Source organism: Megalobrama amblycephala, linkage group LG10, assembly GCF_018812025.1.
Source record: "Megalobrama amblycephala isolate DHTTF-2021 linkage group LG10, ASM1881202v1, whole genome shotgun sequence".
Classification (NCBI taxonomy): domain Eukaryota; kingdom Metazoa; phylum Chordata; class Actinopteri; order Cypriniformes; family Xenocyprididae; genus Megalobrama; species Megalobrama amblycephala.
In genome coordinates, this window is record NC_063053.1 from 25,573,841 (window position 1) to 25,598,877 (window position 25,037).

Consider the following 25,037-nt stretch of genomic DNA (forward strand, 5'->3'; position numbering starts at 1 on the left):
AAGTGTTTAATAATGAAAATAACGACAGACTCTGATCTCCGTGAATACAGTAAGAAACGATGGTAACTTTAACCACATTTAACAGTACATTAGCAACATGCTAACAAAACATTTAGAAAGACAATTTACAAATATCACTAAAAATATCATGTTATCATGGATCATGTCAGTTATTATTGCTCCATCTGCCATTTTTTGCTATTGTCCTTGCTTGCTTACCTGCATAAAGTCTGATGATTCAGCTGTGCAGCTCCAGACGTTAATACTGGCTTGTCTAAAGCCTTAAACATGGGCTGGCATATGCAAATATTGGGGGCATACATATTAATGATCCCGACTGTTACGTAACAGTCGGTGTTAGGTTCTTCAGAGGTCTTTTAAACAAATGAGATTTATATAAGAAGGAGGAAACAATGGAGTTTGAGACTCACTGTATGTCATTTCCATGTACTGAACTCTTGTTATTCAACTATGCCGAGGTAAATTCAATTTTCAATTCTATGGCACCTTTAAAATATATGATTTTTAATTAAATCGACACAGTAGCTTTGATTACTGAGGAAAAAAAAAGATTTTTTTTTGTTTTTTTTTCGTCGAGCCATAGGCACTCAGTGAAAGAACCAAATATGGCTCGAGAGCCTAGGTTTCAAACAGAGAGTGTGAAAAATCAGTCAGCCAATCAAAATGCATGCAACCCATAGGAATGCCTCAGGCTGACAGATATGTAAAAATAAACAGGAATTTTCCAACTTTTGAGCGATTAGTTACTATTGTACACATTGTCATGTTAATTATAATTCAAATGTATTTGTTTTATTGACCACAGTATTATCATTGCTATTTGTCTGAGAGGGGCACTTTTGATTAATTTAAATTTTTGTATACCTATTATTGAAATCTGTATCTAAAAAAACTCAGTGTGATGACTAGACTAGACTAGACTAGACTAGACTATAAACAGAAACTCACCAACAGCAGGTTATATAGAAACAAAACTAGACAAGTTACAATGGAAACATGAGGGCTTTATACACAAGGAACAATGAAATAACAATACAAACCTGAAAGTAATCAACACGATGAACCAATGAGAATCCAAAACTGATCAATAAACCAATCAGAGCATGACCCATGAACTTAAGAACCACATGGCAGGATCACAAAAGGCAAAATGGGAATCACATGACATTAAAACAGGAGACATGACTATGACAAATTACAAAATAAAAGACAGAAACGTCAATGTGAATCTAAACCAAAAACAACAACTATGTTTTGAAGCATGAATTAAATGTTTTGGGTATTTTGTAATTTTGTAGACATGCAATATAGTTCTGATGTTCCAGCAAACAGTTGTGACAGTTGCACTTAAAGTTTAGAGGATGTTAAGACTGATTTCGAAAAAGAGAAAAACTGTAAAAAGCCTTGATGTTTGAAAGGAAGGGTACAGTAGATAGACAGACATACAGAAACACTCAGCCACACATACAAAACTCTCACAAAACAGCCCACAAGATTTCTTTCCAGACTAAATCCACGTTTGCTTGCGTAAGTGTAAATGGACCACACATCAGAGAGTCGTGATTTTGATTTCTGTGTCTGTGGGACGTGGTGCACGTGTCTAGAGCGGTTTACTCATGAAAGTCCTCCTCCTCTTCATCATACCTCCCTCTCCCATCTGCCTCCTGCTCTCTTGACAGCTGGCCACGACTGTGGGGAGGTCATGCCATCATGACAGACATGCTGATGTTGTTCTGTTTTTTTTTTCTTTTCTTTTCTTTTTTTCACAGCCCATGTGGTGAAACCACCAACAGCTTTATATTCCTCCCCTACAGCTCTCTCTTTCTCGCTCCTTTCCTCTCACCTCATGCTACTGTCAGACAGAGGACTAACACACTTGTTTTCTTGATAAAGTGTGGCGTTCCACAGGGGGAAAAAGCAGTGATGGATGATGGGAGAAAGATACAGAGAGAAATGGGCCACCCTTCCTTTGTGGATGCAGAAGTTCATGCATCGCTTTAATCACAGCTGAGGCATTCATAACTTGTGTTGTTCAAAAGAGCACGCAAGTCCAACAGTAAAAAAAGAGTTCATCTTCACTGCAGGTGGCTTCACTGGCTTTTTAACCACCAACCACCTGGTCATGTTTAGGACTAGATTATGGTCAGTTTTTAATATATAACTTTGGATTTGTGTAAAGTTTAGCTTTGTAATTAAAAATAAGTCTTCAGTCTGTGATTTACTTAAATGTTTTGTTGATACACAAAATGTTACAAATTAGTGTTTTTTAATCAGTGTTATATTAATATTTTGAATTAGCTTTCATTTTTTATTTTATTTTCATTTTAGTTTCAGTTTTATTAATTCTGTTATGTGCTTTAATTATTAGTTTTTTAATATTTCTATTTATAGTTTCATATTTATTTATATATATATATATATATATATATATATATATATATATATATATATATATATACATATTTTTTTTTAATTTGAGTTTTAGTTTTAATAATTTTAGTAGCTACCTCAACTTATTTCAATTCAGTTAGTTGCCAGTAAAACAATTCTAATTTAAGTGTAAGCTATTGATCTAATATTTGTATTGTATTGGACAGGATAATGACTTTCTGGCGACCCTGATTGGCTGATGGCATCACAAGAACACACAGTCCCAAACCCTTCACTAGCGACTATCCTAAAATATGATGAGAATGGCAGCAGACAAGAAAAATGGTCCATTTCCAAGGAAAGTCCATTTCACTTTTATAGGAACCCTTGAATAGACTTTATATTTTTACATTTTAAAAGCAAAATATTCTATAGTACAATTAAATTTGTAATTTACATGCAGATATAGCAAAAAAAAAATGGCAGAATACACAGCTCATGTAGCACATGTTGTAGGTCCAATGCATTGCGATGCATAACAATATCATAATTTAATCACGACTGAAGCTGCAGAGAGAGTCAGTCTGTTGTATCAGTTTCAAATTTTCTCCATATAAAGTGGTATCTGACTTGTTTTTAACTCTTTCCGCACCACTGACAAAATTTTCTCTCTTTTATGACTCAACGCTTCCCCGCCATTGACAGAATTTTCTGGCAATCCATGTTTTCATTGTTATATGGTAGGGGCACTATTACGCATCTTCTGAAAGAGTACAGAATCTCCAGTTCAAAACACAGGTAAAGAATAAGCAGAACTAAGCAATAGAGGCATTGCTTATGCATGTGTAATATAACACGACCATCAAACATGAAACAGCATATAAATCAATAATTCCTAACATTATGAAATGTCAACCTAGGAAGAGATAAAGACTGTGAAGCTGATGGACCTGATCAACTCAATCTATGTTTGATCATCGTTCTGAATCCCATCCAGACTAAGGGTCCTATCATACACCCGGCGCAATGTGGTGCCAGGCGTGACGCAAGTGTTTTTTGCTAGTTTCAGCCCAACGCAGTTATCAATGTCACGTCCTGCAACACGTTGTTTAAATAGCAAATGCATTTGCGCCCATCTGTTTACCCATGGGCGTGCTTGTATGAAAACGAAGTGTGTTCAGGCGCATTGTTGGTGTGTTACTATTTTGAGGCAACTGAAATAGACTGCGCCACTGACCAACTGAAACCTGGTCCAAAGTCAATGGCACAATTTTTTGTTGTTGTTGTTATTTAAAGGTGCAATATGTACAATTTTCTGTCCGCTAGAGGTTTCTAGAGGCCTATTGAAAACAAAGGCGTAGCTTAATGATGCCAAGTTTGAGCGCGGAATCTTGGGACATGTGGTCTTCACCTCACAGCCGGTGGAAAATAATCGGGACAGGACTCGGGCAGAAATCATGTTCATGGATGTGATTATTAACATTACTGTAGTATGAAGCAGAGCAGGACCGAGTGTTGTGGGAACTGAATGAGGCCACTGGAGCGATTGTGCAACACACACTATGAGCTTTTATTATGCCACAGTCGCCGGCGCCGCTTCCGCTTTTCCAGTCATGAGTATGAGGTAACGCAGCTCTGTTTATCATATTAGATACATTTGAGTGTGTTGAAAATTATGTTATAACATTACTCTGTGCATTCGCTCGGCGGCTGCTGTGAGACACTTGTTGCACACTGCAGTAAGCTAGATCGATTTTAGAATATCATATTAAATGCTGGGTGGCTTGTGTTGATAAATGGCATGCAATTAATTTTAAAATGTATTGATGGAGAAAATGCTGTATTACGGTTACTAAAAATAAAGCTGCATCTGATTATGCTTTGTTAGCTACAAAATAGTGTTTTTTCTCTAAGGCATGGTAAAGCATGGTACTCGCAAAAAAATCAAGAAAATAAGATTTAAACAATAAGACTAAATGTGTTGAGCTATATAACAATAATTAGTTTTCTGTCTATAAATATATCAAAACAGTTGTTCCCTTATCTATTAAAACATGTAATATATTAAAGCATCTCTGGTGTTTCCGTGGTTTCTACAAAATAAAAAGGGAAACCGAGGATAACGCGGGTATGACACAATTGACAGGCAACTCCTCACACGTCCCGGAGCCTTGATTAAAATTGCAATTTTCTCAAGATTTACAAATAGTTGGAAACATTTGGGATATTGTAAGTACTCAAGTGAACAAAATATATAACACTGGCCTAGTGGTTTTTGGACATTTTACTGCAAAATTCGTACATATTGCACCTTTAAAGAGAGCGTTAGTAATATGCGCCTATACGCCGGTACAACAGCACACAAACATGACAAATATTAAAAATAAAAGGATTACAATGAAAAAGATTATTATTATGTGCATAAAGACAGCTCTGTTCTTTCTTTTGATAAGCTGTATGTTCAGATATACAACAAAATATTCTGGGGACCATGAATGCTGATGCTGCCTGGCAACTAAAAAAAAAAAAAAAAAAAAAGTGCTGGCAGGGAAAGAGTTAATTGAACTGTAATGGAAATAATAGGAATGAACAAAAAATATTATTACAAAGTAATGAAATTATCGAAAAAGATTCAGGCCTACTTAGGCAGAGTCATGAGTGACCTTCAGAGCTGAACGATAGAACGACGGCAGACATCTGCTGGCACAGTAAATGAGCTGAAGTTTCCCACCACATGATATCATTAGGCCTCTTTAAATAAATGTGCTTATACGCTCTAGAATGGCAAATTACAAATGCTCTTTTAAAGGAGAGTGTAATGCTCCATGTGCTGCTATATGTGTCAAATGATGCAAAGCATCATGAAGCTGTGCTGTTTTGTGCTTGATATAGAGAGGATTATTTGATTGTCAGCTGCAGCAAAGATGCACACAGACAGTCATTCTAAACGCTTTCCATGTAATCTGATAATCAGCACTATTACATGCTTTAGCACTCCAACTGTAAGGATTAGGGTTACAGTATCAAAGATCTTTTTTTTTTTTTTTTTTTTTTTTTTTCAAAGTGGCCCAAATCCACCCAGCAGAGCATCAGTCTCTATGGGGTAAAAACTCTGATTTAAAGGTAGAGAAACGTGTATGTAAATGAAATTAATGTTGGCAGGCTTGAAAGCCTCAGGCTCCCACGACTGGCACCGAATCCCACAGCCACATCTCTTCAAAGCGACCCTAAAAAGTTGATGAGAACTTTTTTTGCCCATCTACCAACACGAGGGAAGCATTAAAAATACATCAGCTAAAAGACGAAAGAGATCTGGGCCTCCGTTCTCCCTTCGCGATTTCTTTCCCCACCAACCCCATTGAGAAGAGGAGCAGCTTCAGAAATCTCTTCATCTGCTTCGTTTTCTTGTCGCAATTAGGAACATTTCCTGTCCGATTCAGTCCCACAGGTTGACTCACTGCTGATTAAAACATCTGAAAGAAAGAGAGGTTCTCCCCTTTGCAGTGACAGTGAATGATGTGCAGTATTGCTGCAAACACTATCGGCCTGTTTCCATCACTCTTGTGCAGTAAAATAGCAATCATGAAGAAAAGCAGCTCCACTAATATGCCATGTCAAGTGTGTGAGTTATTTATCAGCCACACACCCTCACATCAGAAAAAAAGAGACAGAAGCACAAATAACAGTGTCCATATAAATAGTTTATACAGCATAAAATGGCCAAATGTTTGCCTTTTTATGTGTATTTTCAGTTAGCACTAGCTAAGAAAGGCTTTTTTGATTAGCTAGCACAGGATATTGTGATAATGTGCTGCATTTTTGATTAGGCATGCAATGCGATATGTTGGTTTCTTTGACTTTTGTAATAAATCGAATAACTGCTGCAACTAAATCCAGCTCTTTATTTCATCTATGCTGCACCGAATGCTAACACCAAGGGATATTTTTAAATGGATCATAAATATATATTTGTTGGATATATATATTGTGTAATATGTGTTTTCATTTGAAAGAGTTATTGGTTTATCGTAGAGTTATTGGCTCATATGTTTTTTTTTTTTTGTGTGTGTGTGTCTATGCATGTTTTTATTTCAGTATAACTAAGTATAAGATTTTAGTATAATTAAGTATATCTAAGTATAATAAGCATAACACACTATGTTCATAAAATTTTTCTTCTTCTTTTTCTTTTCCTGAAATGCAAACTCTATCAGAAAGCAGTGACATTTAAATTTCAGAGCCGCAAATAAGGTGTGCTGACCCACCTGGTCATTAAGACTGCTTGAAAATGCCACCCAGTCAGTAAGCTAATATAGATTATTCCCTCTCACTATTTGCATAGTCAGATAAGGCACTGTATTAACTGAGGACTCCAGTGAGCAGTGAGCTACTGTATGCTTTCATTTCAGAGGGTAATGAACCACAACATTAGCATCACAAGCTCATTTACAGACTACAGATGCCCCAGAAGAACGTCTCAGATGGACAGAAACATCATCAAGTCCCCAAAACACATACACTACATTCATTATGTCAAAAATACATGGGAAATGTGCTGTGTTGTGTTTATTAATGAATATGGGTTAAAGATGCAGTGAACTGATGCAGTAAATCATGCCCCTGACCCGAAGGAAAAAGGAATATTGAGGAATTTAAAAATTGTGAAACTAGAACTTTTGAGAAAAAAACTACATTTGGACCAAAATGCCATTCCATTGCCAAATATGATGTGATACATTTATTTCAATAATAAATATACAACAAAGATGCGTTTACACATTGTTAGATTCACTATAAAGATTGAGTTCATAAGGACTACACTAGTTACATAACCACTAAAAAGTGAAGTGTGTCCCATACTGGGAATCTGTGCTCTGCATTTAACCCAACCAAGTGCACACACACGCAAACGATGTTCATTCACTCCCAGCACCTACATTTCCTACCGGTACTGAGACTCAAACCCGTGACTTTTGGATTACAAGTCTGACTCTCTAACCATTAGTCACACTGTAGGTTTTTGATCCGCTAAAAAGAACCATTTCATACGACTCAATCACTTAGGAATCAGATTTCACTGGTCACGCTGTAGGTTTTTGATTCACAAAAAGAATGATACACAACACTCTGACCCAGAGTATACGGATTGAGCTGTAGATTCAGTAGCACTGTTATGGCACTGGAAACAGAATTTGTCAGTGTTTTGTACTAAAGTATCACACATGACAACCATTAATGGAATCAATCGTGAATCGAAAAATGTCACAAACGTCATAACGCAATGGTCTCGAGACATGGTACAGCATTTAAAAATGCAATGCGATGATCATGGAAACTCCTAAAGCCACTTTTTTAAAATATCTATTCAGTGCTTTACTCATCTCTCTCAATAATATATATATTAGTATTTCAATTTGGGAACTTTGCAACAAGCAGTGACATATGCCATTATTTGTGATTAATTAATCTGTATATTATGTAAAAAAATTTTTTTTTGATTTTTGCATTTTCAATAGGCTGAAAATAAATTAGAAAAATCAATAGACCCTTTTCACATTTCCGGGTTTCTCAGAAGCGGAAGTCGTCATAGTTGGGTAAAATTCTATAGCAGTGAATGAGAGAATACATTAAATATATTTTTTTGTGTTTCCATTTGCTCAAATAGCAAAAGAAAAACTCCACAATATTGTTTTCATAACTTTCAAAAAGAAAAAAATAGAGAGCGATTGATACGGCAGTCAGAAGATAGAAAGATGTCATTTTTACCGTCACTCCCATAGCCGCTGTATTAGAAACACCCTAACAGTAGCGTTAACTAGCTTTTTGTGAATTGTTGCAAAGGTAATATAATATAGTGAAAGGTAATATAATAAAGTATAGTGTTATAAACGTTTTTTTTTTTTTTTTTTTAATGAAAATATTACGGTATTTACGATATTGATGACCGTTAAAACGCGTCATCACAGTCTGTGAAAAGGGTCTATTGACAGCTCTAGTAAAAATGCAGAAATTGTATGTGACTATGATATGACTGGTTTGGAAAACTAGTACATTAATGTGCATGTATAAATGTGATGTCAATTATTATTGGCTATAAACATTACAGTGTTAATTACAGTGTAAGATAAGTTATGTTTCATACACTGAAAACATCAAATGGAGCTGAAACATGAAAATGTATTGGACTGAACTAAAGCCCAGCCCAGAGAGAGACTTTGCCTCTTCATTTCAGAATTCTCCCACACATCACTGCTACAGACAGTCCTGAGTCTTTGACCTTTGGGAGTTTCCCACTGTCCTTATACCTGCCAAATTTATCATGCCCATCAGTGGAAGCTCTCTGTGAGATTTGCCATTTTTAGCAGAGATGAGAGATGAGAGATGAAGATGGCACAGCAACAAAAGCCTCCAAGCTGGATGAACAACCCCCAACCACAGAGCTACAGCATGTCAGTCCAAATAGGAATCAGAGCCATGAGAAACCCTCTTTCAAGCAGAGAAAGACACCAAAGAGCTAATGCCCCTTTGTTAAACTTGCAGCTTAATGTTTTGTGTAGGCTGTTAGTGTGTAGCGCAGATATATTTTCCACGATCTCGTCCATTATTCAGTTTGTGTGCGAGCTATCGCACAAACACCTCCGCTCTCCAGGGTTTTTTGGTTCATTTCACAATGCCCTGGATACGGTCTGGGGCTAAATGTGGGCTGCAGCTGATATCGGAGCTTCCAAGAAAAGCCTTTGAATAAATGCCTATTTACCCCACTTTCAAGATGACAGAGGATTAGCCCCGGTTGCTAAACCCTCTCTAGGAATGATGGGATGCACACATCCACTGTATATTAGATACATGCTTTCAAACGATAACGCTGAAAGCCTGTTTATTCATGTGTTTCCTAAAAGGAAACCATTTACTTGCACTTTAGCCGAAGGGTTTGTTCATTAGATTATATTAATGTCACGATAATAACAGAGAAACAAGCCAAGAAACACTGATACAGGTGCTTCTGAGAGGGTCATGCAACCTCAAACCTCTAGATTATACAAATATTGATTTTCATATTCCACACTGACTTCTGTTCACCAAGAGCTGGACGCTCTAAAATGCCATGCTCTTTCTCTACCACGTCTCTCGAGACGCAACCTTCAAACCTACGCGCAAGTCAATGTAAGCTGTTTCGCTAACTTCCACTGACTTGGCCACTGAATTAGACCATCTTCCCTTAAAAATCCTCCCTCCATACATACAGTATGTCAGCAAAACTGAATGCTCAAAATGACTGACATGCAGAGACTGTCTCCAGATCTTCTGACTGGCTAAATAACAGCATCCTGAAGTCTTGTTTTTTGGCGATGGCTGTCAGAGACAGGTGTGATATCTCAGGACACCAAATTGATATCTGTCAGGACAAATTTTCTGTGTGATATCCCAGAAAAAAAAATCACAATATCTTTGACTAAATATTAAAGCTTCTTGTTTTTATCATATGCGTTATGAATATGCAATCTCCCTGCCCTTTTGAGACTCCAGGATCACTGTTTACTTACAACAAAATCTTCACTGCTGTTATATGGTTATATGGTTAAAGCACAATGACAACTGAACAGTTGTATTCTTAGTTGCACTGACATCACACTCCTTTTTTTTTTTTGAATGTGACTTACAAATGGGGAACATTGCAAGCAATTCATTATTCAGATCTATGATTATGAATCTACGATGACATCTCAATTTGCTGCTTGTTTGACATTCAAGATTTAAGATCCTAAAAGGGAAATTTTCAAAATGTAATCTTAAATTTCTTTAAATAAAAATTAAATAAAAAAAATAAACTATTCAGTATGTCTTCTAGACCGTAATTCACCCTTCGGGAGTTTGACTGACAGGTGATCTGACCAATCGTGATGCTGAATCTGCCATTTTGTCCGACAGGAGAGTTAATAAATTAACGTTGGTGAACTTTAACTTAAAGAAATGGAGTATATTGATTGCTTTCTAGGGTTGAAACAACATACCTTCTAATGTTCATTACTAGTGGGAAGAGATGATTGGTTCACATGGCGCTTGAACTGAGATGCTAGAGCAATCTGTCATGAAAGTCACCCCAGAGCCACAAAACGGTATTTACTGTTTGAAAAAAAATGACAAAATTTGAAAGCTGACGCTTTGTTTCATAACATAAGTAACATGCTCTGTTTTGTCTGTCAGCACGTTGTCAGTGTCCTCTTTGCTCCGTGATGTATTTTTCACTCTGTGAGAACATGATGTGTGGCGTGAGAGTGCCATGGCTTGTCGGACAAAGCAACAGTAACTAAATGAAATGCACACAAAAATCCAAAAAATTAAAGATTATTTATGATTGTTATGGTCAGCAAGGTGAGGCAAGGACCTAATTGCAGAAGTTTTTACTTAACAAACACAAAACAAAGAAAATCCAAACAAGAAACACAAACCCAGACAAGGCAGAGGAAGACAAATGCAACAGGTTTACAACGGTGATGTACAGACTATGACCGACAACAGATTACTGAATCACGGAGCTCCGTACACTTATATGTGCCTGAAGGACAACAACACAGTTGCAGGCAAGAAGTGAATGGACAGCGAACGTCATTTGAATTCTCTGCTATGCCATCTCATGCGTAATACAGCGTAGTGCTTGGATTAAAAGAGTTCATACAGCGCAGTGCTTGGATTAAAAGAGTTCATTCTCATGAATAATTAGAATTAATGAGCTCTTTGTCATGAATAACTGCAGAGAAGCGCTCAGAAACAGTTGACATCAGCCAGTCTGGCAGCCAGTCACCACACCGGATCTTGCCGGTATTATACATTGACGTCAGAAGCCGCGACGTTGCTCTGACTTTGCTTTTCAAACCGGAAGACAGAAATCGCTCTAAAAAATGCAAAAATAACTTATTTCCACTTATGGATAAACTTAATGAGTACCTTTAGTGTTTTCAATGATATGCTGCCTGGACATACAATATCTGTTTAAATCTCAAAAAAAGTGTTTTGGGGTTTCATGACCCTTTAAAGGGTTAGTTCACCCAAAAATGAAAATTCTGTCATTAGTAACTCACCTTTGTGTCCTTAAAAATCCGAAAGACTTTGTTGAACTAACCCTTTAAACACAAAACAGGGCAAATGAGATAGGTATTGTGCACTGTAAACCTGGATAAGTTCTACAAACTCAAAAAATTTGAGGCAACTGATTGCCTCTATTTTTGTAAATTTGCAAACTTAAATATCATCAATAAGTATAGCTAGTTTTTTTTTTTTTTTTTTTTGAATAACTGTAATTTACAAATAAACATTCATTTACATAAAAATATATAGTGTTTTGTTCATCTTAATTTAATGCAACTCAAAGTTTTAAGTACACTGTAAACCTGAATAAGTTGGCCAAAACTTAAAAAAATGTAGGCAATCAGTTACCTCAAAATTTTTAAGTTTAAAGTTTAAGCAAGCATAACTGGCAGATTTTTTTTATTTTGTACTCAAACATTTTAATTGTTTTTAACTTGAAATGTTTGAGTAGACTCAAATGATCATGTTACCCTAATGTAAACATTTTTATTAGTGTAAAACTATCTAGCTATAACAAACTAATTGAAAAAATGCTAACTTGCTAATTTGCTAACATGTTAACTTTAGCATGGTATAACACTTGCTGAATGAGTACAGCAATACAAAGCATTTAAAAGCCAAGCCACATGCACCACTTGTCACCATGATGGTAACACTCCAAAAACCCACATTAACAGAAACTTGTCTAAATTAGCATAACAAAACATTAATCAGTACTAAATCTCCCACTTAACATTAATCTTGCACAAAAAAAAAAAAAAAAAAAAAAAAAAAAATCATTATATAACTCTTAATTTTAGCATTTTGCTCTCCCTTTCGAGTGCCATGGGTAAAACATGCTGGGAAATAGAAATCAGTTTCAGTTAAACTTAAGTTCTTCTAAATCAAAAGAAATATGTTCATAAAACTCAAAACAATGAAACAGTTCAGTTTACTTAAAATATATCAGTTCTGTGAACTTGAAAGAATTAGACCAGTCTGCAACATTATTATAAACAGCTGAATATTTGCATATTTTTGTAGCTATCAAAATAAAAATGCATGTATTTGGACTTGAATTGACCTGCTGCAAATGCCCTGCGAATGTCTGGGTATGTGTGTGGAGTGCGGTTTTGTCTATTAAATGCCGCTCCATTTGAAAGCAGGTGATGGCGATTGAGAATATTGAGGTCATGAGAATATGGCCTCAGTCAGCAAGACCAAAACTAGCCATGAAGCAATAACTGCAAAGATGCATTGCAGTAAAAAAATTCATTTTCTGCTCTCTACTGAAGCACCTTGCCATGCCCTTGTTTGTAAACCTGCCAATCACAGTATTCATTTTTCGCTCCTCTTTTCACCCCACAAAGCCAAATATATGACTGCCAGATGCCTGTAAAAGCCAAAGTCATGTGCGTCACTTCCTGCAGGGCATTTTGTAAATTTGTGTTTTCCTCCTAATTCTTGGATTGGGATATGGGGATGAACCAGCTATGCCTACAGGACACCAGCATATGAGGGCGGATTCCATGATGTAGTGAGAGCAGAAAGACTGCGTCGCCCGCTGGGTTGCTGGCACATTGGGCTCCTCATGTGCCAAGAAACATGGAGCAGCCCTGAAGCCCCACGTCCCTGGCTTTTGCACCCTCATGGTTACCCTTTACTCATACCTGGGTTAAAGAGATAGTTCACCCACAAATTACTATTCTGTTGTCCTTTACTCACCCTCAAGTTGTTCCAAACCCACATGAAGCTATTTCTATCCTGGAATAAAAGTCGTATGGAACTCTATCATTATAGAGTCATATGCTACGACATCAATGCTGTCATTGAACTTAAATTAATTACAGTTTTAGTAATTCATTTACAACTTCTTACACACATTTTCAAAACTTTGCCTTGCCCTTGCCCAAAAAACTTTACACACAGAAACAATGGTTGTGTTTGAAACAGGAAATCAAGATACTTCCTGTTAGATTTTTGTTTGTTACATAGAGAATTGTGTGTTGTGTTTTGCAAAAATTCTCGGCCTTCGACTCAGTTTTCAATTTCATAAAACACTTTTTGCAAAAGTGTTTTATGAAATTGAAAACTGAGTCGAAGGCCGAGAATTAGAGTATGGTTTTGCAGATTTAGTGTGTGTTTCTGGTGTTTGAGTGTCAGGTTTCAGAAATTGTGTGACAAATAAGGATTTTGTGTGTAAGCAGTTGAAAAAACTGTAACACTGAACTGACTTGATCTGAATAATGATGCTATCTTCATGAGAACTACTTTACACTCTCAGAACAAAAGGTAGAAAATCTGTCACTGGGGTGTACCCATTCAAAAGTTACTACAGTTTTTTTTCGATTGCTAAACGACAGTAAGCACAACTGGAGCTACATGTGCAAAACTCTAACTACAGTCTGCACTACCAACAGTCACCTGAGCTAAACAGTTAACACATGACTCAAAACAGGCTCAGTGCAGCCAAACACTATGCACAACCCTCACTGTGATAACACACACTGTCACTCAGAACACACTGAGAGTAAAAACACTAGCATCAAACTCCAACACAGAAAATACAATATTTTCATCTTTACAGTTTGAACAATTTCAGTGACTTCATACAAAGTAATATTTTCTTCAAAGAAAAGAGTGACATTCTTTCACATGATTAATTTAAATTTTTAGAACATAATTCTTTAAGGTAAATAAAAATTAGCAGTTTGGTTCAATAGTCTGTAGTAATTTACGGAATTACAGTAATGAGAAAAAAAGGTAGAAACTAAAAGTACATACTGTAATTCAAACAAATAATTGAGGGACTAATCCTGCAAAATTGCAATCAGCAGTGTTTGAAAGGCACAAGGCTAAAATGTATTCTGTTTTGAATGTGTGGTTCACAGTTTTGACAGCAGTGTTTTAGCATTTGAACAAAGTGCTGTAAATCCACAGTGTTGTGCAGGTTGTGGTTAAAGTCATGGGATAAGTGTGTAGAGTTTTGAAAACTGTGTTCAAGCAATGAAAAACGAACTAGAGTTTGGTCCACATGAACTGCTGCTGTGCAGACTGTACTTAGAGTTTTGCACATGTGACTCCAGTTGTGCCCACTGTCGTTTAGCAATCGAAAAAAACTGTAATACATTTTTGGTAATAATATGTACATTTAAAGTACTAATGTGAACCCTTCAGGGTTAAATAAGGTACAAATGTGTACCTTTTAAAAAGGTACTGCCTCAGTGCAACTGTTGTACCTTTTTTTCTGGGAGTGTAATTGAACTGTGTTCACATTCACATTCACATGGCTATTGAACTTAGGCCCTGTTTACACCTGGTATTAAAGGGATTGTTTACCCAAAAATGAAAATTTGATGTTTATCTGCTTACCCCCAGCGCATCCAAGATGTAGGTTACTTTGTTTCTTCAGTAGAACACAAATGAATGATGATTTTTAACTCCAACCTTTGCCGTCTATCAGCCGAATAATGGGAGTGAATGGGAACTTGGATCAATAAGAGTCGAAAAACCTTGCACAGACAAATCCAAATTAAACCCTGCGGCTCGTGATGACACATTGATGTCCTAAGACATGAAACGACTGGTTTGTGCGAGAAACCAAACAGTATTTATATAATTTTTTATAATCGCACAAATCATCATTTGAGTTCTACTGAAGAAACGAAGTCACCTACATCTTGGATGCGTTGGGGGTAAGCAGATAAACATCACATTTTTATTTTTGGGTGAACTATCCCTTTAAGATGCCTTTTGGTTGATCGGATCACAAGTGGACGACACTAAATACAGGTGTAAATGGGTCTAAAAGGTTTTTACCTTGTCCACTTTCAATCACTTCCAGAGTTAGTCGAAAACAATTCAACCGGATTGCTTTCGTAGTGTAAAAGCTCATGTGGTCGAATGTGTCCGAACAAAAGACTGCCTACTCCCCGCCTACTGATTAATTCCTAAACATAGGAAGTGCGCTAGCCAGACGGGATTTAAACTGTCGGCTGAAGACCCTGGTTTGGTTTGAAGATGAAAAATGTACCAAACACAATGTTCTCTCACCATTCCTGATTTAACACCCACTCACTTTGTTTGGCGTGGTCTTGCGGATATCAGAGCAGAAACGAAAGCTGATGCTCTCCATTTGTTTTTGCATCATCTCCTATCGCGTTCATATGTAAACCGCATGCTTATTTCATCCATTAGATTGAAAGAGCTGAAAAAGCCATACATTTACCAACTCATAGACCCTCCCCTCAAATAAATCAGGACAAAACTGGTCAAAAGTGGACAAAAGAGATGGATTAGAACACCAGGTGTAAACAGGAATGTGCAGTCCACTTGTGACCGATCGACCAAAACACATCTTAATACCAGGTGTAAACAGGGCCTAAATTGAGCTGTTGTCTTTTTAGAGCTGGAATTGTATTAGTTTCATAATTCCGTGATAAACTTTGCAACATTAATACTATTATTTTCTTGGTTATTACTGTGAAGCTGCCATGAAAATCTGTATTGTATAAAGTGCTATATAAATAACTCAACTCAATTCAAATTCATTTATAAAGCACTTTAACAACCATAAAATTTTCATAAAAATGGACCAAAGTGCTGTACATAAAATAGCATATAAATCTAGCAGTACTTACAAGCATAAAATAACAACATACACCAAAACAAAAGTCATATCACCACTCACATAAATAAATGTGACTTGACTCTACTTTTATGTTTTTTGTTTTGTTTTTTTGTCACTTTGAAGTTCAGATTGCTATTCACTTTTATTAAATTGGGGTGGGGGGAGCTAGTACATTATGCAGCATTTCTCCTTTTGTTTTACAGGGAAGAAAAAATGTCATTTGAAACAACATAAGGATGAGTAAATAATAACATAACTTTTATTTTTTAGTTATTCCTTTATGCGCTTGGCTATTTCAAAAGAGATAAATCAGTGCTTTTTCTTCCTTTTTCATTCCTTTTTAGTGTTTACTGCTCAAATTTCTACAAGAACAAAGCAATGTCCTTTTCCTCCAGCAGCTGTGGTGTGGCTTACCTTGAGGTGATATCATTAAAAGCGTAAACAAAACATTAGAGAGAGAGAAAGATGGAGAGAGAACAAACAAAATCCTGTAACAAAGGCAGACTCGCATTCCTTTCATCCTGTTGGTTCGTTCACACCAGAGCATGCGGTCTATGACTCACAGCCCTATGAGCTGCAGCTCTCATTGGACATCTGAAACGCGAGTGACAGAAGACAGATAACAGACAGAGCCGTCACCCCAGTAGCACGAGGGACATCACAGCCAAAGCACGAGTATCCGTAGACTCCAACTCAAATATACTAACAAAGATGCTGAATTGTGTTGTGTGTGTACATTTTTAGTGGTTCTTTCACTGTTGCTAATACAGAGTTTTCTAACTGTGTAACTCAACCTAAACTGTTAGTATAATGGAAATGAATGATCTCAAATTGTGAGGCTTGTTGTGTGCTTTTACTTTCCTACTGTGCGATGCTATACATTCTATAGCATTTATATCACAGTGCAATTCAATTTATGTAGCATACAAAAGTGTCACTGACAGGTGTTTTAGTGTAGATAGCTTCTTTGATTATAATGGGAGTGAATTCATTTTGGCCTGTGTAACTGTAACAACATCTAACCGTTTTAATATAGACCTTATGTGCCAGAGAAACAAGCGTGCAGCCATCTTTAGAATTTTAACTTCTGTTTATGTGGTAGCTCAGTATATTTCTATGGCATTGCTGTCGAAGAGTAATTAGCTGGAGAAGTGGATTTACTTACTGTAGAGTTAACGAAAGTTTTCATGAGCATTGTAATGTTTGAAGCGGATGTCATAACAAATGAAGAGTTCATTTGCAAAAACCGATAAACGCCATTTAAAAAAAAAAAAAAAAATGAACTAAGTGCTATGCATTATTCTCCATATATAGCACGTTCTGTACCTTAAATCCATTTTGTCAGAAAAGCCGATTTTGTCCACTGTCAGGCATCGCAAGTTCACGTTTTACAGCAGAAGCCGACAAGCGCCCTTGTTGTTTGTGTACAGAAACCGATAAGTCCGTTTTAGCGAATCAGCACGCAGTATTAAGGTCAGGTGACAAGGCTTCTAGTCACTTCAAAAAGACGCGCTAGCTGAGGGAAGTTTTGTCAAAGCTGACTAAAAGTGATCGAGGATTTATAATTTCGACTCCTGTAAGTCCTTGTACACCATACACGACTTACACACTTAAACCTTGACTTGGTTGTTCTTTTGCGTGTGTGTGCGCGCGCACGTGCGTGGATGCGTGTGTGTGTGTGTGTGTGTGAGAGTGTACTTGTGTGCCGATCTGTTAGTGTGTGTGTGTGTGTGTGTGTGTGTGTGTGTGTGTGTGTGCGTGTGCGTGTGCGCACAGTGAGTGGATGGGTGTGTGTGTGTGTGTGTGTGTGTGTGTGTGTGTGTGTGTGTGAGTGTGTGTGTGTGTGTGCGCACAGTGAGTGGATGGGTGTGTGTGTGTGTGTGTGTGTGTGTCGATCTGTTAGTGTGTGTGCGCGTTTGTGTGCACACGTGTGTTTGAGTGTGTTTTAAATGCAATAACAAAGCAATTACTTGGGTTTTGTTTAACTTTGAAACATGAAATGTGGAGTTATCTGCTTTTGCCAAAAAAACAAACTTTTAATATATATAAAAAACATACTTTCAATGAACTTTAATTTTTTTATTTACCTGTATTTTTTAGAGTTATTATTACTTAATCAAAACAACCCAACTGCAGTTTGATTTATATTACTTGGAATGCACAATAAAAAAACATGATTTGTGAGAATTAATAAAAATGGAGTTAACTGTTTTTGCAAATAAACTCTTCAAATGTCAGTAGTGCGGGAAGTTTTAAAACGAGAGGTTTATTCATTAATATGAAAGATCTTACCTTCATGCTGTGGAAATACAAACCGGAAGAGCATAATGAGTGCAGTGGTGAACATCGGTGGGGCTACATAAGGTCTATAGAATTTAAGTAATGTAAGATCAGACCATCATATATCTTTGCATACATTGGCTATTTTATAGTGGTTTCAAATGTGGCCCTTTCAGCCAAATTTTTCATTCACTGTCTTTTTAACTTTTGTTTTTGCACTGATAATAGATGTATTATTCATCTCTTATAAATAATCTTACGTTTGCATCCATGAAGTTCAAAAATAAGTAAAATAACACAGTATCACTTTCATTTTTAAAGCATTTATCACTAGATTATCATTAATTGGGTTGGGAAAAAATTACATATACTGTTGTATTTGATGAATAGAAAGTTTAAAAGAAGAGCATTTATTTAAAATAGATGTAAAACAAACAAAATAGAAAGCACAGGAAACATGTTTGAGGGACAAGGAAATTTTCACCACAGAACTGTCACTTCTCAAAACTCTTGACACATTGGCTCACGTTTTCAGCCTATATTCCTGTTATATTCCTGTTATTCAGCTTACACACACACACACACACACACACACACACACACACACACGTCACAGTATTTACATCTTAGTTACCAAAGGAACTTCCAGCTGAAGCAGTGAAGCAGGGACAGACACTTTTATACAGTATGTCTCTGGTTAACAGCATCTCCAAAGCCTTTTTACACACAGCACACTGTCAGAATCCACAAAAAAGCTCTTCAGCATGATATGAGAGCATTAGTTTTAAAATAGATGTTGTTTAATGTGCAAGCTCAGATTGCACACTCAAGAAGAAAAGATCAGATCTATCATTTGCACTGGCAACCCGCAGGATTTACTGTCGTTTAGTTTCAAATGTCTTTTCATTACATATAACAAATCTCATAACGGTGACATCCCCCATGCATATGATTAGAGTGTGAAAAGAAGTAAATGCAGATCAGGAGATGTACCAAAGATGCATGCTTTTGGATCGTCATGCCTGTTGCCATGGAGCAGTGTTGAGAAACTAGTGTACATGGTCAGAAGAGCAGCCTGTCTTAGAAAAAAAAAAAGAAAAAAGAAAGGAATGATTATCATTCCCTCTGAGATGGAGTAATTATGTTGATTGAGCAAAAATATGGTATTTAAAGGAGGCCTCATGGGTTTTAACACCAAGCGCATTAAGAATAATCAGGGATAATCATATTGCTGCTATATCTGAACTTCGCTGTTAGCACACCCAAAGATGGGTCATGGTGGTCAAGTCGCAAAACAACCAAATTACAGCCTAATTATCCATTAACCTACAAGTTAATATAGAAAATATGTCGCTGTGCACATCCTCAGAAGCTGCGGGTTTGTGTACACGCACACACACACACACATATTGAAGGTCTATTTTAGGTCTGTTGTTATTTCTTGAATTGAGTCTCTGTGCAGGAGAGTCAGTGGCTCGCGTATTGCATGGTACAGCAAATCATTTGCTCCATAAACTTCCCCTGTGCACCAGCACCATATCTATCATTCACCGTTGACGGGTGTCACAGCTGCTAGAGAATCCCTGCTCACCATAGATAAAGCACAGAGGGCACAGGACAAATATATCTTCCTTAGAGAAAGCCCCATGCACCTGCCATCCAGAGGTGTAAAGTATTAAACAATACCGCTAGACCAAAAAAAAAAAAAAAACACCTATGCAGATTTCAGAAGAATGGACTGTTGAACAAAACATACTGTACATTCTAGTATTGAAATGAAACAATATCCAACATGATTGCCTACTAATGCAAAATCTGTCATTTTAAAAGATTTTTTTGGTGAATTACTTCACAGAGCTTTGGAGGAGGGGAAGATTCAGTGAACACTTTTAGCATATTCCTTAGAAAAAGTTACATGGATGGATCATATTGACTATTTAATGTTGTTTGTTTGTGTGTTTTGGAGCTTGACTGTGTCCTTGTATGGGAAAGAGTTGTGTAAAACTTCTTCAGAAGTAGTCCTTCTTTTCCACAGGAAAAAAAAAAACATAACAGCATGCGGGTTTGGAACAACATGAGGGTGTGCAAATAATGACAGAATTTTCATTTTTAGGTGACTTCTCCCTTTAACAAATAGAGCTACTCTCATGCATTGTATATGATCTATTGTTTCATTCTGTTTTCTGCCACAAATAAGCAGAAATAGCCAAACCCTTACCCAGCACAAAGACACGAGAGAGGGAAAACATATTTATGAAGGAACTGGATTAAGACGTCAAAGAATGTTCGATTGTAAGTGCATTATTGTTCACACGTTTGCTCAGGGACAAGTCTAAATTACTTTGTGATAATCAACAGCATGCCACACATGCTGTCAATACAGCGTCAGTTATATTAGACACTGAGAATTCCTAATTAAAAATTAATACTGGATATTTCTGTCCTTGACGGGCTATTTTAACACTTTAGTCTATTACAAGCCTTCTCTATCTATCTATCTATCTATCTATCTATCTATCTATCTATCTATCTATAAATTTGTGTGTGTGTGTGTGTGTGTGTGTGTGTGTGTGTGTGTGTGTGTGTGTGTGTGTGTGTGTGTGTGTGTGTGTGTGTGTGAAAAATACTAACCTAGTACTTCCATAATATACTGCTTTTATAAAACACTGGCAACAACAAAATGATCAATGATACCAATGTTCAGTAAGTGATTAATATCAGTTATACCACAGGGCTGTTGAATGCTCAAATCTGATTGGTTGACCAATGTTCTAAGGTGTCCAATTATTTTCAGGGAAACACACGGCTAAAGTAGTTCTAGCAAGTCTTGACCGCATTACAGTTCCATATCACTTCGCCAAATGATTTCAGTTATTTCAATAGGTCCTACAGCCTACAACAGCAAAAGAATCAAAACCCACGACACTGACCAAGCAAATAAATAAAGTAAACAATAAGATGAAAACGACAAATTATTGTCTTGGTTTTTGCCACAAAATACGTTTTATTGTGTCCTGAAAGCGCATACTCTTTCGCGCGCTCTCTCTCTCTTTCAAACATACACATGTACTGTATCGTACGGGCACATACTCGGACAGAAACAAGCCTCCGTTACTAGTTCTGAAATGACGTTTTTGAATTAGCAATGGAGGCTTGGGATGAGATGCCTAAGAAATTAGTCCCACACACTAAGAGTGTTTTAAAGGTGCCCTAGATTCAAAAATTGAATTTACCTCGGCATAGTTAAATAACAAGAGTTCAGTACATGGAAAAGACATACAGTGAGTCTCAAACCCCATTGTTTCCTCCTTCTTCTATAAATTTCATTTGTTTAAACGACCTCCGAAAAACAGGCGAATCTCAACATAACACTGACTGTTACGTAACAGTCGGGGTGTACGCCCCCAATATTTGCATAATGCCAGCCCATGTTCAAGGGATTACACAAGCCAGTATTAACGTCTGGAGCTGCACACAGCCGAATGATCAGACTAGGTAAGCAAGAACAACAGCGAAAAATGGCAGATGGAGCAATAATAACTGACATAATCCATGATAGCACAACTTCATTCTTTATAAATCTCTCCAACAGTGTAGCATTAGCCGTTAGCCACGGAGGACAGCCTCAAATTCACTCAGAATAAAACGTTAACATCCAAATAAATACTTTACTCACATAATTCGAGGCATGCATACAGCATGCATGACGAACATCTTGTAAAGATCCATTTGAGGGTTATATTAGCTGTGTGAACTTTGTAAATGCGCTGTAATATAGTCGACAGCTTGTGTGGCAGGGAGCACGCGATTTAAGGGGGCGGCGCCGAGTGTAAATCAGTGCATTGTTAATGATGCTCCAAAATAGGCAGTTAAAAAAATTTATTTAAAAAAATCTATGGGGTATTTTGAGCTGAAACTTCACAGACACATTCAAGAGACACCTTAGACTTATATTACATCGTGTGAAAAAGCATTCTTGGGCACCTTTAAGGACAAAAACCTGACAAATGTCTTGAAATACAATATCAGAACAGTGTCTTGAGGTGTGGTAACCATAGTATAAGTGGAATAATTGACTCCGGGCCATTGAATTCTCAGAAAATAATTCACACCCGAGGTGTAATTACCTCCTTGGGTGTGCATTATTTTCTAAGAATTCAACAGCCCGTCGTCAGTTATTCCTTACTAACCAAAATAAGCAATAATTCCATTGAGTCCATTGAGTTCATTACCCTGTCTGCCTGTTTACGGTTGCTAAGCAACATAACAAATTAGTGTATTAATATAGAATTTGTGTTGACAGGTGTGTGTTTATCAGTATTCTACCAAGGCTTTGAACACAGCTCAACCAATCAGAATTTCTGAACATTTTAGAATTATGGATATTTAAGCATCTGCAAATTTAAAATATAAGGCAATTCATGCCTTACTATTAAGCTGCCCTGCCCGCTTTGAATACTAAATAACACACAGTTTATGGAAATATATCACAGATGGTATAAGCATCAGACAGCAGGTCCAACAAGACTGTAACAGAATTCTGACCCAAACCAAACAAAACACCCACACTGGACACGCTTCTAATAAATTTCAGTTTAAAAGCAAAAGACAGTGCTGGATAAACAGGAGTGTTTGAGTGAAAGTGTTGTAAATAACACTTGTGCATGTAGGGTTGGCAGCAAAGTGCACTCTGCAGACATTATGAATCAAGGTGGCAGAGGTTGAAGATGTCAGCATGGTTTTATGCTTTTAATTAGTTTCAAATGGTCATAAAACATACCTTACATCACTCTATTTCTGTGATAAATGGTAATGCTCCCTCCCTGCTCTTACCAATCAACAACTGATGTTGACATGTACAAGACATATATTCTGCATCTTGTTAACATGAACATGTTCTCAAGACTCTGCAGTAATATGACACTGACAGGCAGCTCTTATCTGCGGATGCGTTTATAAGAGTCTTAATGGATAAAGATCAATGTAACTTAAACTTTGACAATCTCAAGTTTCTCAAGCTGCTCAGAATGTATATATACTACTTCAACTTCAGTTTACAGCAGATTCTGGCACTCTGACACACAACCCTGAGTTTAAAGAAAAACATTTTAAGAAAACGTAGTACATTTTAGCTACAATTACACAAATAAATGAGCATGCAAATGATACACTGAGAAGTAAAACGTTTGATCTGAATGATCTGAAAAAAAAATATCTGAAAACTTGTTTTTCTCTAGTATATTGGTTTCAAACACCAACTTCAAAACAGTTGTAAATAAGAATATTTTACTGCATTGTACAAATGAAAATCAACTAAGATTTTAACTGAAAAGTTTGACTGTGTTTGTTGGCCAAATCCTTGGTTTGATATCTCTATTTTATGCTTTTTCATTAATTGTGTCATATAATTGTACTGTTTAAATTTTGCTACAATTTTTATTAAAAATTTTAGTAATTTAAAAAAAAACAAAAAAAAAACGTATTCTTCTCAAATCAGTGTCGAGAAAGAGTATGTTCCCATGGTGGCAACTTAGTGTGACAACATGCCCCGCCGTCAACGTTCGTTTAACGATCTGTAATCGTTTTTTCCTGTGTGCAATATTGGTAAAAATGTTAAATAGATTTTTTTGTATCCAAGACTCTGAGGTATGTGTAAATATCGATGTTTACCACATAAAACCTACCCTGAGAAATATATGTTGGAGTAAAAAGTGTGACAACTAGTCCCGTTCTTCCTTATTTCTGTAAAGAGCATCACTGTAAGGATCTCCAGCACTGAGAAAACTCTAACCGGCATCACCATCATCATTATAATAGTGTGTATCTAAACGTACCTTGAGCTAGATCTGATATGATCTACTGGAATCCGACAGTCCAGATCCGTGTATGTGATCATCAGCTGGAGTTAGAGAGAGATCGCACCTGTATCCAGCAAACTTCTTCTCTTATCTCTCACGGCTCGGTTCGGAGCTCAAGCAGAGATACAGTTTCCACAGAACACTTTGGCGAAAATGTTGTAGAAGCAATCCCGACAGTGTTCTACCATAAGATGTGGTCCTCGCCGTCCATAAACCGTGAGATCGTAAGCGATGATCGTAGAACGCAGAGTGGAGCGCGCGGCGACGCCATCAAACTGCGCGTAAAGCGAGAGCGAACAGATATAAGAGCGCGGGCACACACGTCAGTAATCCAGAGATACTACTAGCAGAGATATGGATTACACTGCACACACACACACACACATACACGCACGCACGCGGGTATCATTGTCACAGCTCATTTGCTATATCCATGGGCTCTCCTCTTGAGAAGAGACTGTAACTTACTTTTGTCGTTTCTTTGGTGATTTAAATCTGTTGCGTGACGGTAACATGGACGGTGAAGGCAGCAGATGGTATACCAGATGTTTATCATGTCAGGCTTACTTGTATTTGTATATCTTGTACATAGCTAGTACATGGTATTACTCCAAGGAATACAATGCCGTAAAACATATAGGGCCACGCTATGCTTTGTTTGTCAAAATGAGCATATTTACAGGCATATGATTTACTTTATTTATTTTACTAATAATTAAAAAAGTTGACATGTTCCACCTCTATATCTGGAAATACTGCAGATGCTTGCTCTGGCCATCTGTTTTGCTGCATATTTGTATTTTTATTATTAT

At 36.9% G+C, this 25,037-nt stretch overlaps 1 protein-coding gene across 1 annotated transcript in view; it reads right to left on the reverse strand.

The window, feature by feature from the left end:
• zgc:171482 (zinc finger protein) overlaps positions 1-24,774 on the reverse strand; it is a 128,173-nt gene extending 103,399 nt beyond the window's left edge. The window contains exon 1 of the mRNA XM_048205562.1: positions 24,202-24,774. The gene's annotated coding sequence lies outside the window, so the exon portion shown is untranslated. The remainder of the gene's footprint in view (positions 1-24,201) is intronic.
• Between the last annotated feature and the right edge of the window lie 263 nt (positions 24,775-25,037).